Raw genomic sequence first — 18,254 nt, 5'->3', positions numbered from 1 at the left:
TAGATACCGTTCTACTACGAAATCTCGATGGTAAGTTTTCAACCATATCAGTTTATTTGAGAAGCAAAAAATATCTTCCAAATTGGATCCCTTCCTATTCTCTGCAAATTAATAGTTCTCAATACAAAGCTGGCACTGCTCGCACATCTTCAAATAAAAAGAAAAAGAAATCACATGTTTCAAGCCCAGTTCTTTTCTTGATCAGAAATTAATCCAAAAGGCCTGGCCATTCAGTGCCATAACTAGTTGCCTCTGCCTGCCCCCAAGAACAACACATTCCCTCGCCTGGCACTGGTCATCTCTAAGGTTTATTGCCTCCTGAGCTGGAGGAGGGAAAGGATGTGTCGGAGCCCATTATCACTGATCTTGAGCTAGCTGTAGAAGGATAAGGCTGCTACCAGCAAACAAAGATGCCCTTCTGTACAATGTAGACATGATTCCTACTGCTGCGTTAAATGACATGACAAACTATGAAAGCTTATTTAATTTTGATGAGCTCTGATTTTATTTTGATGTACTCAACTCAATCTTGATCCCATATGGAAATTTTTATGGTTCTAAAGCTTACTAGCTAGCTAGGATCCATGTACTTTTAACGAGTGGTTAGTTTAAAATGCGTTGTACATATTTCGCTCAATAGGAATATTTTTTGGATTTAAAAAAGTGGTCCAAAAATCTAGATAATCGATGTGCATGGATCCAAACCACGAGAACAATTTAACGATATTGTAAGAGAATGTAAGGATTAAGTAATTTTGTTTTTATCTTTTTCTATATTGGCTTCCAACTATGCAAAACTTGTCCTCTCCACAAAATTATATTCTTTCCATGCTTGTGTGAAAAATATATTCTTAATTGGATAAATCCCAAGCTTAATTCCCATCCGACTAACCAACATGATAAATCAATATATGCCAAAGGATGTCTACACTCTGTAGTGTACAGGGCCTCCAAGTTTCCATTGCACCCTCCTATGAATATGAGAATTCCTTTGGTGAAATCCAAACAATCTCTAGCAATAAAGAATCTAGCAGAGGTCCTTGACCTGTGGTTGCTACCTTGGTCCACACTCCAGTCTCTATGTTTAGGACGTAAATATTGTTAAATAAATTACGATCATCAGTAAATCCACCAAACACAAACAAATGCTTTCCAAGGGATATTGTTGCATGGCCTGCCCGAGGTGCTAATATCTGGCCAGTTGTGTTGAGCTCTTTCCACACAAGTGTATCTACATCAAGGACATAGACATAAGAAAAATAAGACTTTGATGCATCCTCCGCACCCAAGACTATAATATTGTTCTTCCATGATGAGCAAGTGTGGCTATCTGTTCGAGACAGTGGTGTACCATTGGTTGCATCCCTTATCCAAATTAAGTTAACTATTTTTAGTATGTAAAGTTCATTGCAATATATCTCTTCATATTCATCTTAAGCTTTTCCACAACCTCCAAATATAAATAGATGGTGATCAATGAGTGCAGCACTGTGCCCTTCACGAGCTATTGGTCCTTCACCACTTAGGTTAGGTTGCACCCATGTATTTGTAGTAGTGTCCAACATATGCAAATCCCGTAGAGGATTCTTCCCATCTGTGCCACCAAATACAAACTAATTTGTTCCCACAGTGGTATAGTTGTGGTTGTCCTTGAGAGAGGGCAGGGTTCCTTTCACCATAGGATTACAATCATTTGTCTAGCAATTTTCCTTGACATAGCCCCCAAAAACATACTTCAAGAAAAAAAATGAATATTTCATCAGGACCGTTCAGGACAGGAAGAAGAGTGAAACAATTTGCCACAATTTTGAACAATTGAAGAGTATTTACCTGCCTTTGGTCAGATAACATTGAATGCATAATCACATATATCAGAGAGATAGTCTGGTGCCGCTCCGCAACACATAATTGCCATATCCAGAAAGACAAGACAAGTTTTGTAAAGCGAATTTCATTTATTTGAGTTCGGAGTCATATCCATCCACTGGGGCCTATAATTTCCTATTTTTTTTATTAGAGATATGGCTTGGTTCCGCTCCGCAACACACAATTTCCATAGCTAGAAAGACAAGACAAGTTTTGTAAAGCGAATTTCATTTATCTAAGTTTAGAGTCATATCCATCTAACAGGGCCTATAATTTCCTTTTTTTAAAGCCAAATCACTATTGATTTACATCGCTCTCCCCTGAAGCAAGATATCACGATGCCGACCAATTGATTTGGTTCGTCAAATTGAAAACCTTGTAATGTAATGCAATTTTGGCTAAAGCAGCTCTTCCCCTTTTTACATGGGTTCTTGTTTCTCCAGGTTCTGATTTGAAAGGTATTGTTCCACCGAGGTCTTGAAGTCGCTAAATTCAATAGTGGATTTCCCACATTTAAGGTGATTCCTTCATAAAAGCGCATAGCGTGGAAGTCAAACCCTATTCTAGGTCAATTACCCGAACAGCTCATTGTGTCATTTGGGGTGGGTCCGTCAATATCAAAAAGCTTAAGAGATATGTGTTTCTAGATTTCAAACGCATTGTTTCCCAAGGATTCATGCTAAATCAAGTAAGGAGATGGTCAAATAATGCAAGGCCCTAGTGGGATAGGTTCCACACATGCGGATGCATAAAAATATGTGTAATGCATGAAAATATGTTGAGGGTTGAGGTCTCATAGAAGGGGTAATGGTGTGACCTTGTACAAGGACTTTTATTGACTCAGACCATATTTCGTTGATGTTCATGATGACTCAATGTGAGAGGTACGAAAAAACAATAATCCAAGGGTTAAGAAGCTCATCAACTAAGCTAGGTGTACATAGAACATGCTTATGGCTTGATGTTAATGATGACTCAAGGTGTACATAAAACATGCTTATGACTTTATGTTCATGATGAATTAATGTGAGATGTATGAAAAAAAATAATCCAAGGGCTAAGAAGCTCATTAACTAAGTTAGATGTACATAGAACATGCTTATGGCTTTGGAGGAGTGTGTCAATGCACAACTTTACACAAGTGAAATAACTTAGAAGGATCTAGAGTCAACTAGGTGAAAAAACACTCATAAGAATTTGTCTAGTACAACTCTCTCATAGTTGGGCTATAAATAAAATATAATAAATTGACCCATCATATATAAGTACAATCTCACTTGCAAAATAATACAACATAATCATGGACATGACAAACTGACAGAAGATAATTAAAAGTTTACTTCAAATCTGCATCTGAGAGTCTTGTAACTACAACTCTTTTGGCACATCATCATCTTCAACACTTGAGTTAACCCTCATGCGCACCGAGGGGAAAAAAAATCTATGTACAAGGACTTTTATTGACTGAAACCAATTTTGACTGATGTTCATGATGAATCAATGTGAGATGTATGAAAAAGCAATAATGCAAGGGCTAAGAAGCTCATCAACTAAGATAGGTGTACGTAGAACATGCCTATGGCTTGATGTTAATGATGACTCAAGCTGTACATAGAACATTCTTATGGCTTGATGTTCATGATGACTCAATGTGAGATGTATGAAAAAACAATAATCCAAGGGCTAAGAAGCTCATCAACTAAGCTAGGTGTACATAGAACATGCTTATGGCTTTGGAGGAGTTAGTTGATGCACAAATTTACGCAAGTGAAATAACTTAGAAGGATTTAGAGTCAACTAGGTGAAAATAACACTCATAAGCATTTTCTTAGTACAACTTTGTCATAGTTGGGCTATAGATACAATATAATATATAAGTACAATCTCACTTACAAAATAATACAACATGATCATGGACATGACAAACTAACATTACAAATGATGTTAGGCCCCTATACTACTAGTTTAACCTCTTATTGTTATTAGTATAACCCAATTATTATATTGATGTACCCATGTAGTGCCCATATTGTTACTATTGTGCCCCATAGAAGCCCACTATTGTTATTATTGTGCCCTTACATTATTACTATTATGTCAGCTTTGATTATGTTATGACCCCTTAGACTCCTATATATAGAAAGGAGGTCTTTTCATTTGAATCATCTAAGGATTGTTCATTTATGTAATGTAAAGGAGGTTGCCCCCTCGAAGAGGCTGAGTTCTAAGGCGTTGATCTATCTTTTCTATCTTTTCTTGACCTGGTTTCATAACATTTGGTATCAGAGCTTTGGATTCTAGGGTTTTGCTGCTCCAAACAGGTCACCATGGCATTTTCGTTATAACTTTTTTTCTGCGACATTTCAGAAGTTACAAAAAAAACCCATTTGAGAAGAAATCGCGCTGAACCTCGTGTCCAAATTTCAGAGCTTTTCGCGCTATATTTGTGGAGATATGATCTGAGGAAGTTGGTCTTTTTGCAGACTCTTGAATTACATTCCAAATAGGTGACCTGGGGAAAATCGTCATAACTTTCTTCCTATGGATTGGATTGAAATTTCGTAGGAAGGTACAGAAAGAGGACGGACTGTAGTTTCTTGTATACGTTTTTCAAATCCAGAGGTCGAAACAGTGACACGTGGAACTTCATACAATTTCACTCTTCTGGAAAGGTCTATAATCAGGTCATCTTGGGAGATTGTCCATAACTCTTTCTTAGAGAATCTAATTTGGATCAGACTGGTGGCATTGGAAAGAGGACACAGAGGGCTACTATAGATCACAATTTCAGAACTTAAAGATACGAAAGTACAAAGTTAAAGTCATTTCAAGGTCGAGCTCCTAAAATCAAGAAAAATCAAGATGAGGAAGTTTGATGGCAAGGATCCGGTAAATTGGATACTTCAGATGGAGCAATATTTTGATCTACATGGTGTACAACTGTTACAAAAGGTATGTACTGCATCTTCATATTTAGAACCAGATCAATTTTTATGGTACGAAGGGCTTTGTTCTCGTAAACAACTTGTTACATGGTCAATTTTCACGGAGGAAATGATAGCACATTATGAGGATACAAAGAGAAACACCTTCTTTAGAGCAACACCACAACAATTGGAAAGAGTAAAAGGGCTTTGTGACATAGTGGAAAGAAAAATTATGGAAACCAGGAAGCGTACCCCTCACAGCTATAAATATGGAAGTGTTTTTTCTCTTAGCCTTCCACAACCTACAAGGGTTACACCACAACAATTGGAAGAAAAAAGAGAAAAAGGGCTTTGTTACAATTGTGATAGCAAATGCACTAAAGGTCATAAGTGTGCTGAGAAGAAATTATTTTACATAGAATATGAAGAGGAGGAAGAAAAGGATCAAGAAACATCAAAAGAAGAAGATATACACCAGGACCCCACCCCAGAGAAAGAAGAAATGAATCAGACCATATCTTGTAAAGCATTGGAAAGAATTACCACTCCTCAAACTCTCGAGATAGAAGGACTTATCAAGAAGAAAAAGGTGCAAGAAGTGAAAGATCACATCGAGAAATAAGAAATGAATCCAACCATATCTTGTAATTCATTGTTCGAAATTACCACTCCTCAAACTATCAAGATAGAAGGACATATCAAGAAGAAAAATGTTCAAGAAGTGAAAGATCACATCGAGCATCAAGAAATGAATCCGACCATATCTTGTAAAGGATTGGAAGAAATTACCACTCGTCAAACTCTAGAGATAGAAGGACATATCAAGAAGAAAAAGGTTCAAGCAGTGAAAGATCACATCGAGCATCAACAACAAGTTCTCCAACTTTTAAAGGATAAAGCCACTTCGGTGCAAATCAAACGAAACAACAGGTAGATCAACATCGTAGTGAAAAATGTTTTGATGTAGGTGATTGGGTATTTTTACTGCTACATCTCAAGCAAGCTATTTATGAGAAGGAAATGTTGGCAATACTACATGCACTTAAAAAATGGCGACCTTACCGAATTGGAAGACTCTTCGAGGATGAGGATGTGGAAGCATTGTTTTGTGCTATTTATATTATCCAACCAGATTGGATAAATGAAGCAAGGGATGAATGGAAGAAGGATGAAGAAGTATGGCCACTTATTCAAAAGTTGCAAAAGATCCAAATTCAAACAATATTGCCAGAAATTGAAGAGGAAGGAAAAATCATATTGGAACCTGGAGCAGTCACAGAAACAAGAACCAAACAACTACGAAATCGATCAATTTTAGAGTATCTCATCAAGTGGAAGAACTTACCCACTGAATATTCCACATGGGAGGACAAGAATTTTATACAGAAGCATCAAGAACTACTCAAGTGTTGAGGACAACACTTTTTGAAGGAGAGGGGCATGTTAGGCCCCAATACTACTAGTGTAACCCCTTATTGTTATTAGTATAACCCAATTATTATATTGATGTACCCATGTAGTGCCCATATTGTTACTATTGTGCCCCTTAGAAGCCCACTATTGTTATTATTGTGTCCTTACATTATTATTATTATGTCGGCTCTGATTATGTTATGACCCCTTAGACTCCTATATATAGAAAGGAGGTCTTTTCATTTGAATCATCTAAGAATTGTTCATTTATGTAATGTAAAGGAGGTTTCCCCCTCGAAGAGGCTGAATTCTAAGGCGTTGATCTATCTTTTCTTGAGCTGGTTTCATAACAAATGACCATAAGATAATTAAAAAGTTACTTCAAATATGCATCTGGGAGTCTTGTAACTACAACTCTTTTGGCACAACATCATCTTCAACACTTGAGTTAACCCTCATGCAAACTGAGGGGAAACAAAATCTATGTAGAGTCTAATTTTAGGTCGAATCCCACGAAGGTTGGATTTATGGTGAAGTTTATAGGGTAGAAAAGGGTTGTGTCCCTTTGTCTTGTTAAGGAAATGAAGCACACAAGGTGAATCAGAAGCACAAATAGAAATTGACAAAATTTCACCAACTCTCTTTTCTTAGAGAAGGGGAAAAAATGTTAATGTAGCACTCTATCTAGTATAAATACTATTTTTGTTTACATGGCATAGATTTGTGACGACATATTTTAAGTGTGAAGTAAAAGTGAGGAATTTTTTAAGGGTCCCTCTACCTAAAGAAGAAGCCACTCTACTTCATGAAGAAAAAATCAAAATCAAAGAGTTGCTCTTCCTACAGAAGAATTCATTCTACCCAGTGAAATAAAAGTGAAAATTGTCTAAGTGTGGCTCTGTGTCATGGAGTCATTTCACCTCAAGAAGAACTCACTCCTTATTATGAAGACAGTGAAAATCTGTGGAGGTTAACTATGCCTAATGAAGGATCCTCTCTGCCTACAAAATTTCTATACATAATGTAGGAAACTTGCAAATCGAAAAACAGTGGCTCCCCTTAATGGCATTGAGAAGAATTCACTTTGTCCAGTGAAGAAAAAGTGAAAATTAGCTAAGTTTTCTTGCACCTAATGACGTAATCACTCTAGGTAAAGAAGAAATTACCATTCCCAATTAATGAAAAGTGTAAATTGACTAAGTGTGGCTCCACCTAATGAATGAGATGTTGCACCAAGAGAAGAAAAACAAGAACTCACTACTCCTAGTAAATAAAAAGTGAAACTTGGCTATGTATGGCTTCACCTAGTGAAGGAGTCACTTTGACTAAAGAAGAAGTCTCTCACTCAAGTTAGTGAAGAAAGAAAGTGATAAATTTGTTAAGGGTTTATCCATATTAAAAATGGGGGAAATAAGTTCAATTCTCTGCTTTTGGAGAAGCACTAGTTTAGAAGTGTCTAAGTAGGGGGGGCATATAGGTACTTATTGAATAGCTCTCAAGAAGGAGAGATCAAAGAGTCTTTCAAGTGTGGTATTTTTTGTGTCATTTTAGACTAATTGCTACTAATTGGAAGTTGTGTGAAGAATTGTGGTTGCGTATGATTCTTCATTACATAATTCATGGGAAGGCTCTCCCCTTTGAAAAGCAAGGTAAAAAATTGATTCTTATCAATATTTTTTTGAACCCGCAAAGTAAACCTCCTCCATAAAAAACTATTAGTTTTAATCCGATAAGTCCAAAAAGTCCTCACAATGCCCTTCCTTCTTACGTGGAACTTTAATGTGCATGAAATCCACATCAAAGAAGCGGAGATGCATTCAATTGGTCATTAGAAGAGATGTCAAGCAATCTTGCTAAGATAGTAAGAAACCTTGTTGTGCATATAGAGCAAGCCTAAGAGGAGAAAAATTAGGTGAATAATTAGTTGTTGTGCAATTTTTCATAAATAAATAAACAATTGAAGGGAAAATAGTATACAATGGAAGCATAGATTCCAATGAGAGAACTCATGGATCAAGGAAGTCACCTTCTGATTCCACTTTGTTAAGAGTCATTATAGAGTTATCATAATTTGATAAAAAGGTAGAAATACCCACTAATAATCTTCAATGAATATGAAATAAATCAAAATTGCCAACTTTTGATGCAAAGACGAGAATGAGGCAAGAAGTTGAAGCTTGGTTAACAATAACCCAAAAGGCGAGATTGGAAATATATAATTGGCTAGGAATACTTCATTGTTGTGGGAACATAATCGATAAGGGAAGAAGCATAGACAAAGAAAAGTAACCTAGAAACAATTTGAAAGGTACCTTGATAAAAGATATTGATTTTATTCTTATTATATGGAAAAAGTCAATGTGTTTCATGACCTAAAGAAGGGAACCATGACAGTAAGTGAATATGAATGTAAGTTCATGAAGCTTTTGAAGTATGTCTCATTTATCAAGGATGGAAAATTTAAGTCAGTTGTTTTCTCAACAAACTGTAGATTCTAATAAAAAATGAGATTCAAGTCATGGAGCCAAATAAATTAGAGGAAATAATATGAGTTAAGACTAATGAAGAGGCCAACATGATTTCCATAAGACATGGATGGATAAAAAGAGATAAGGGCAAGAAAAGAGGAACAAAGAGTATAAGCATTTGTTCTTCAAGGGTAAAAATAATACTTCTCAAACCCGCCAACTCAGAATCAAACTCATGATACAATGCAACCTCCAACTAAGAAAAAGCTAGTAAATGTGTAGCCTTTTCTATGTGGGAAGTGCATTATGTATTCCTAATGTTAAGTTGTAATAGAACCCATTACCCTAAATATTCCACGCATTCCATGTTCCCAACAGACGACAAGAGTAGTACTCCAGACCATGACAGAAGGTCCCCATCACTGCATACTCGAAAGAAATAGAAGGCCTTTTACCTACCACCACCACCAGAAGATATTATGCCAAGTTCTTAGCATATGAGTTGCTTGAGTTCCCAAGTTTCCACCAGACATGAGAGAGTTAGTTTAACAAGTTTTCTTGGCCATTCAAATGATATTTTACTATGTTGTTGGTTGAATGGAGGGACCAGGGGGAGGTGATACTTAGGAAGCACCCATTCCCCAAATTCACTCATTCCAAGTTGCCAACAGATGAAAGAAGAGATGTCTGCTATATGAGAAAATAGATGTCCCCCATCATTCCCAACTGATTAGAGAGGGAAGTACTTACCAACATACAAGTGAGGTTACCACCAACGAGCCAACAAACCAACCCAGCTACCGGGATTCTCCCAGCAAGAATCAATCAATAACAATAGTGAAGAATATGTAATGGATTCCAACCTTTTTATTAATAACTAATTTAAACCATAACCATTTCCTTTCCAAAAAAAATACTCTTTATTTAATGTATGTTTAGTCTTTTTTTTTAAATATATGTCAAATATGTTATACTTGGTTTACTAGCTTCACTTTCATAGTCTACATTTATATTTAGTGTTTAGTCAATTTAGTGTGTCCTAAATTGCTACATTAATTATCAATCTGATAGTCGTATACTGATCAAGTGTGGCGCACTATATGTGCAAGACAGCCTCTTTCTTACCTTTTTTTCGTTTTCAATTTTTATTTTGTTTTGGGGTTTTTTATCTTCGTTTATCTCCTAATATGAATGGAAATCCTATTCTTGAGTTTTAAGAATACTCTAGAAGGCAAGTATGGATATAGATTTTAAGGAAATTATGTCCTCTATAATGATTTCCAAAACTTAACACTTCAGAGGGTCTTAAAACATACTAGTGATGAAATTAATACTTGAACAAGAATAAAAATGTGCTGCTATTCAAATCAAGAAAATAATGAACTACTGATCATGAAACCATTATCCCTGCTGCCTTCTAAATAAATAAAAATTAATTAAGCTACTGCACTCAAATAAATCAAAAAAATTGCAATCTAGTAAAAGTAAAATCAATTCACATCATTCATAGTCTAATACCTCACCAGGTAGTCTAAGCTATGGCTTTCGGAGATAACGTCAATGATATGAGCAAGTTGATGTCTAATTGCAGAAAAGTAAAACTAAAATCAAATCACATCATTCATAGTCTGATACCTCGCCATGTAGTCTAAGCTATGGCTTTCGGAGATAACGTCAATGATATGAGCAAGTTGATGTCTAATTGTAGAAAAGTAAAACTAAAATCAAATCACATCATTCATAGTCTGATACCTCGCCATGTAGTCTAAGCTATGGCTTTCGGAGATAACTTCAATGATATGAGCAAGTTGATGTCTAATTACAGAAAAGTAAAACTAAAATCAAATCACATCATTCATAATCTGATACCTCGCCAGGTAGTCTAAGCTATGGATTTCAGAGATAATCGTCAATGATATGAGCAAGTTGATATCTAAACTAACTAACAAAGCAAGTGAATAAGACTGAAATCAACAAAACAGAACTGGAATTAAAAAAAGAAAACTAAGAAAAGCAAAGTCAGCAGAGAGGCTAATCCCATGTCACTAGTTATTGCGAAAATTATATGAAAATGCCTGGGCCTACTCTATCCTGAAACATACACACACTGATCAGCGTTAACAGCAATATACAAAGCTTGTAAAATCATAAACAGGAATGAAATGTTAATACCATAATAGATGAAATATATACACAGGTGGATAACTATGAAACATGTGCAATGGAAATAAGGAAACAATACAAAAAAAGTGTACAGCAATAAGGAAACAAAACCTCAGTGTGCAAGGGCCCTCTGCACAGCCTTGGTCAACAGGCTATCAATCCAAAATTGTGCTCAGGCAGTCATATAAAAACAGAGTCTTCTTTATAATTCAAAATAGAGGAATAATCCTCTCGTTACCACAGTGGGACTAGTGTCACAGCACAATAAACTTTAATAGCGAAATTACATCAACAAAGACTAACTCTATGCGTTTGGAAACACTTTATTTATAACAAAAGCTTTATAATTGTTTTCCTGTGAACAGAGGACACATAAAAGACAGCGTCCATGAATTTAACATAATGGTTGCCGAGATTATTCAATCTATCAAAAGTGGCTGTTGGATTTGCATCGTGGGGCAGTCTATAGCTGTCAACAAGACCTCAGGGATCTAGGAACGGCCACGAATCCTTCATGTGCTTGAATACAAAGTCCTGTTGCTATAGGACTCCTCTGTTTGCACACCGCTTGACCACTGTTGACCACGACTTTCCTTAATGAATCCAGTTGAACCAACAGGACCTGATCCATGTCCAGGTCATTCCTGATCTGCCCACATGTCTCGTTTTGCCTGATGTCATCTGCAACCTGGAGTTTAACAAAAATAGTTGCGGAAAGTGGCTGCATTCCATAGCTAATGAGAAAAATCTAAGTCAAACAGCAAACACAAAAGCATAGTTAGAAAACCACTTAGATGCTCTTTTAGAATCAATATGCAATGATCTCTGATAGCTTATGGAGTACTGGTGAGTGGAAAAAGTCTGGGAAAATGTGTAGGAGAGGTGTAATTTCAAAGCTTAACATTTAGGTCCTATTTTTATACTAGATCCTATTCAGATACATTTTATCCTAGGCTTTTATTAAAAGCATGTTCATTAAAATCTCAATTTAAATCTGATTACCTAGGGCTCCAACTTCCCAGTTGTAATTTTGAATGGATGTATTTGTTAATAGAATTTATAATCAACGTTTTACATGGATTGATTCCAATAACATATTTGAATGGATCGATTTTGATGATAGATTGTATACTCTTTAGAAATATACCTAAATACTAGCTAAAATAAAAGAGGGGATAGGGATAAAATAATATGAAGTCAAATATGTTAAAAAACAAACCCTAACAAAACCAGAAAACCCTAGAATATACAAAGGGGTTACAGTCTAAGTTAAAAGATTGCAAAAATGATATACAATTTGTGTATCGCCACCTTTCTTCCTCTAAGGTGAGTCCTATTAACTAGAATGCAATTTTGAGTATCCTTACCTTTTCTTTCACAAGGAGAAACCAACCACCTAGAAGGCAATTTTGGAAATATTGAGAGCATAACATCAAAGTAAAATAAGTATAAATGGTTGGAATTTATCATTATATTTCATCTAACATAAATATGGACTAATACTTGTTATTTTTCAAAATCAATAAAATATTAAACAAAAATTTGGCATAATTAAGTGATTTATCTTTATCTTCTAGCTTTGAATGACATTTTGTTTACTAATTTTTATCTTCAATGATTTTGTATATATCACGATTCTTCTTGAATCTATGCCTTACCCCATTTCCTTTGCAACATCTAGTGCAATTGCTAGTTTGTAACTTAGTAAAGTTAAAATAACTACTTAAGCTATAGAATCATTGTAATAATTGTTACAATTACAATAGCTATATAAACTAAATTAAATGATTAGTAAAATGTATATCAATTTATATTAAAGATACCATTAAAAATTAATAAATTAATTAATTAAATTACAATTTTATTTTAAGTAATTTTTACAGTAAGCTATACGCCTATTTTATATATATAAACAATATTTATGTAAGCACTATTTTTTTAATTAAATTGAAAAAAAAAATAAAAAAATATAACTATAAATAATATAATTTTAATTAAATAAAAAAATATAACTATTTTTAACATAATTTCAGATCTCTATATATATGGTTAAAAATATAATTATAAATATTCATAAATTTCAATTTCCTATCGTTAAGATATAATCATAAATATTCAATATTTACTAACCACTATTCAAGAAGCTTTATTTTATTTTGATTTACGAAGAATAATTTATAGGGGTTGGGATCAACTCACTGGGGATTACAACTAGGCTTTTTTCCTCTTAAAACTGGCTACTTTGGATAAATTTTTAAAATGAACTTTTTGATTTTATTATTTATTAATTTCCTTATAGTATCAATAAATATTTCATTTATAAAGTGCGAGTACTTTACATAACAGGGAGTTGACAAATATAAGCAACAAAGATTGGTACAGATTTAATTGAAAAGAATTTATATATCAATTATTAATAATAAAAAATAAAAATAATATTAAATTTAATAATTAAAATATTATTTAAATAATAAAATTATATTATTATAGTAAAAAATATATTGAGTTAATAAATATTTTAATAATAAATATAATAAGCATGAGGATTAATATTTAAAAATAAAAAATAAAAAATAGATTTTATTGGAATATTATTTTTATGTTTGAAAAATATTGAAAGTAAATGTTTTAAGATCGCGATAGGTTAAATGATTTATAAAGTTAGGAAGGTAGTTAATGTGATAAATATTTTGAAACTATAATCCAATATGGGCATATCTATGGTACTCTAAGATAAAGTGATTTTCATATTCAACCATTTTAATGCCACAAAGATGACATATTAGTTCATCTCACAATGTTTTGAGAATTGTTCTATGCTTAGTTTCACTATACAGCTAGTGAGAGTTTGTTTATATTCTAACAATATGGGTTTCCTTCTTTGAACTAGTCAAAGCATAGTGATACTTTTGATATTTTAGATTAGCGTCGGATACCTCCATATAATATCTTATATTTGTTTTGTCCTCTCATTATTTATAGCACCACATATTCTTCGTAAATTTAGATGTAATAATATTTTTCGTGTTATTGATATTCTATAGAATGACTTCTTCCTTTATTCACCAATGATTTTGTGACAACTTGGCACCTTTCTGCCTTTCTTGCTTGAGAAAGTAGTTATTGATCTTGGACTTTGAGGCAATTTTTGGGAGCCTCTTGTTGTATATATGTTTCTTATCTTGTTCTTTTACATTAAGTACCTAATCGTAGTTGTGGAGTGGGTGCACAAATATTTCTAGCTCCCTATAATACTAGTGTATCTCCCTTATTGTTATTATTAATGTAGCCCCCTTATTGTTATTATTGTGCCCATGTAGTCCCCATATTGTTATTGTTGTGCCCCATAGAAGCCCACTATTGTTATTGTTGTGCCCTTAAATTATTAGTGTTATGTAGGCTTTGATTATATTGTGACGACTTAGACTCCTATATATATCAAGGAGGTCTTGTCATTTGTATCATCCAAGAATTTTTCATTATGTTATGTAAAGGAGGTTATCCCTTCGAAGAGACTAATTTTCAAGTCGTTGATATATCTTTTCTTCTATTTTGTGATTTGGTTGCATAACATTTGGTATTAGAGCTTTGGACTCTAGGGTTTCACTGCTTCAAACAAGCCATCTTGGAATTTCCGCTATAATTTCTTTTCTACAAAGGTTCAAAATATAAAATTTCAACCACGTGGATCTGAAATATTGGTGAACTTCCTGTAAAAATTTCACACCTTGGTTCGCTATAATTTCTGAGATATGATTCGAAGAAGTTAAGGTTTTTGCATGCTCCAGAATTCAATTTCAAACAGGTGACCTTGGGAAAATCATCATAAATTTCTCTACGAGCATCAGATTTGAATTTCGTAAAAAGTGACTAAAATTGCACAGACTATGTCTTTTAATGTATCATTTTTAGGGCTGAAGGTTCAAACAATGATATGTGGCATGTATTATAAGTTCGCTCTACTGAACTAGTCCATAATCAAGTCATCATGGGAGATTGGGCATAAATTTAACTTGAAGAATCCAATTTTAGCCTGACATGTGGCACTAGAAAGAAGACTCAGAGGGATACCATAGGACATAATTTCATATCTTAGAGAGTCAAAATTCTAGGGATACAACAATTTCAATATCTAGATCCAAAAAAGCAAGAAAAAGGTGTGTATTGTTTTTTTAATTTTGCATAACTTTTGTTTGAAAAATCAGTTTGAAGTGATTCAAAGGGAATAGTGAAGCATAGATATCACTATTTGATTCCAAAATGCCCTAAAGAAAAAAAATGGACACACATAGTAAGAAACCATAAATCTCTACTATGATGCATGAAGAAGAGGAAGAAATGCAACATGATATATCAAAATTATGAGACCAAGTGCAACAACTTTCGCTCTTGCAAATAGTAACAAAAAATGAAATGGTATCCAATATGGATGGCTTGAATAACGTTTTAAAATCAGACATGGAATATTTGAAGGATGGCATGAATGTTAAGATGGAAGGTTTGAAGACATATATGGAAAGTTTGAAGGAAGGTTAACAAAGTTGCTACAAGAAATGCTTCCTAATGGCGTCAAGGTATTCCATGAAAATCATGATGAGAATAAAATGAATGTTAATCATGAATTTAGAGACTCTAACTTTGGGTTGCAGATCAACCACATTCCAAAGATTGATATGAGTAAGTTTTATGACAAGGATCTGGTAACAAGGATACTATAGATGGAGCAATATTTTGATCTACATAATGTGCAACATAAACAAAAGGTACGCATTACATCCTTTAACATTGCATGAGGAAAGGATGCTTGGAGAAACTAAGAAAGAGATAATGTACATTTGTGCACTGGAACAAGGATCCATCCTTGGAGAGAATAATAGTGATGAAGAATATGTTGATGAGAGGCTCATTGGGAGTCTCACATATTATTTGAATAATGGAGATCAACATGAATAAATGGTGCAAGAAGCATCAAATGAGGGTACAAGGCCTTATGATTTTAAGACTAATAATTTGTGTGTGAATATAGGTTTAGTAAAGAATGGCAGATTATTTTTGGAGATTAATACAAAAGATGAAGAAGAATGGACAGAATGTGAATTATGTTATAAATGGAGAAGTTCAAGAAATGTTTGTGCAAAGTATTGAAGTTGAACATGATCAGAATTGGAGATGAGGAAGGACAAGAATAACTTGGGTTTTTTTCTAAAGGAAGATGAAGTTCTTGTAAGACGTGAAGTTGAACTACATTTGTTGGATAAGTTGTTTGAAGAGGATACAAATGGAGAAGAGAATTTATACATTTCTAATAACATAGAAATGTATATTTCACCTGAAGAAATTGAGGTAGAATGTGAAGAACTATTTCCTTGTGTCAATACAAATTTTGAAATTGAATTTTTAGAAAACTGGCTAGCATGAAATATAGAATTTGGAATCCATAGAAATTCTGCAAATTTGGATGAGAAGAAGGAAAATATGTAATGGTTAGAGGAAAGCAACAGTATGTTTCACCAAGGAGACAATGATATCTTTTATAAAGGGAAGTAAGAGGAAAGACATATGAGTGTCTTAAACAACTATGGAGGAATGAAAGACAACTTTTCTATGAAGGAAACATAATAAATGGTAGAGGGTAGTAAAGATCAACCTCAACAGAGATAACAACATCTTCAAGGAATATTGAGGAATAGAGGACTTAGCATTGACCACCAGGATGTTAGTAAGGGATAGCAATGATGAAGTTTAGCAAGGAAGAAGTGATTTGAGCCAGCCCAAGGATAAGTTGGACATCGAGATTGAAGAAGTAAGGAAGTTGATACTATAGAAGTCTTAACAGAAGAGGTATGTAGGTCAGATGATAATCATGGACAACATGTTGCATAAGGTAAAGAAATTTTTCATCAACAAAGGAGGAAAAATACTACAACGAAAGGAAATAATGGAGCAACATGATAAGGAGAAGGACCAACTACAACATCAGGCTTGGGATTGAGGAAAGATTCACTTCACTAGCACATGGTCAGGGGACCATGAACATTTTTCACCTTGGGATTTTGATGCAGGTGCGTAGATGGAGCACAAGATGTGAGAGTATGGACAAGATCTTACCAATGTGATGGGATGGTCACATGGTAATGCTCGGAGGAAATTTAAAAATTTTGTAAGAAATTATAAATATTTATATTAGGAAGTGATTTTTGATGTAAATATATTTTTAGTTTAGTTTCCACTATTTTGTGGAGAAGGGGAAACAATTCATCTCTTGTGACTCTTAGTTATCACATGTTATCCTTATTTTTAAAGAGAATGAGTGTTTGAGAAGAAGAAGGAGAAAAAGAGGAGAAGATCCAAGAGAAGAGAAGAGAGAGGGAGAGAAGACAGGAACATATTGTTTCTCTATGAAATTATAGTCATGGGGTTGCAAATAATTGCACTTTCCAATCTGTGTGAACCAGAAAGTGGTTTCTATGTGAATGGAGAAATTGGATGGAAAAGGGGACTATAAGTTGTTGTTGCTTGATTGAATTGAAATACCAATGTCGAAGAAATTTGATTTCTGCTTTGAATTATTGCTAAATGCAGTTTTGTCCCTTTGTGTTTGGTTGTCTTTAAAATTCTATCGATTTAGAGTAAGAATTTGAATGTGTAATTCCTGAGGACAATGGGTCAGAGATCGAGGTGATGTCAGGGATAATGTTTTGAAGCTATAACTTTACGTTGTTAACATAGTTGTAGTTGAAGTGTTTAGAATATATGGTGTTGGTCTAAATATTGATTTGTGTTACTACTGCTGGTGTATTGTAGTGTCATATATGTGTTGTAGATGCTATGCATTGTTGATATATTGTTATTGAGCCTTATATTATCATGGATAGTTGAGTACCTTCTATTGACCTATTATTGGTGCTAGTATGTTGTACGTTCAGTTCATGTTGAAAAAGAAAAGTGTCATGATTCTTTTGTGTTTTGTTGTAATGGTTACACAACCCTGTGGAGGAACTTTCATAATGTTCAGGCATAGTGAATGCAAAGTTGTTGCAGAAATATGGATGTTTTTATAGTGGAGTAGAGCACTTTGATTTGGGAATGTAGTCAAATCCTTTTTTACCAGTTTCCTTTCATGATTGGAAAATCTATAATAGCATACAACTCCTAACAAAGAAAGGCATAGGAAATCATTTACTGTGTCAAGGACCCATTCAAGGACATGAAGAATTGATTGTGAAAAGAGCCAAGTCATTTCATCTTCCCAGAAAACTGAAATGTAGAGTTTTAATGGGTGCTACGAAATCATTTCAAAGTGACTACACAAAAAGTTTTCGGGACTGCATGTTTGGTTTTTAAATACCTGTTTGGCTTACTTGTTGCATTATTTGATAAGTTGAATCCTATGTAATTGGATGAGGTGATGAAAAGT

The 18,254-nt window shown here is 34.1% G+C and overlaps 1 pseudogene; it reads right to left on the bottom strand.

The window, feature by feature from the left end:
• Window positions 1-771: 771 nt before the first annotated feature.
• LOC149139968 (uncharacterized) lies at window positions 772-1,679 on the bottom strand (annotated as a pseudogene).
• Window positions 1,680-18,254: the final 16,575 nt, after the last annotated feature.

This window comes from Pinus tabuliformis, chromosome X (genome assembly GCF_031772625.1).
Source record: "Pinus tabuliformis cultivar Carrire ecotype Pingquan chromosome X, CPIR1, whole genome shotgun sequence".
NCBI lineage: Eukaryota > Viridiplantae > Streptophyta > Pinopsida > Pinales > Pinaceae > Pinus > Pinus tabuliformis.
Note: the sequence above shows the minus strand (reverse complement) of the source record. Positions and strands in the feature narration are given on the sequence as shown.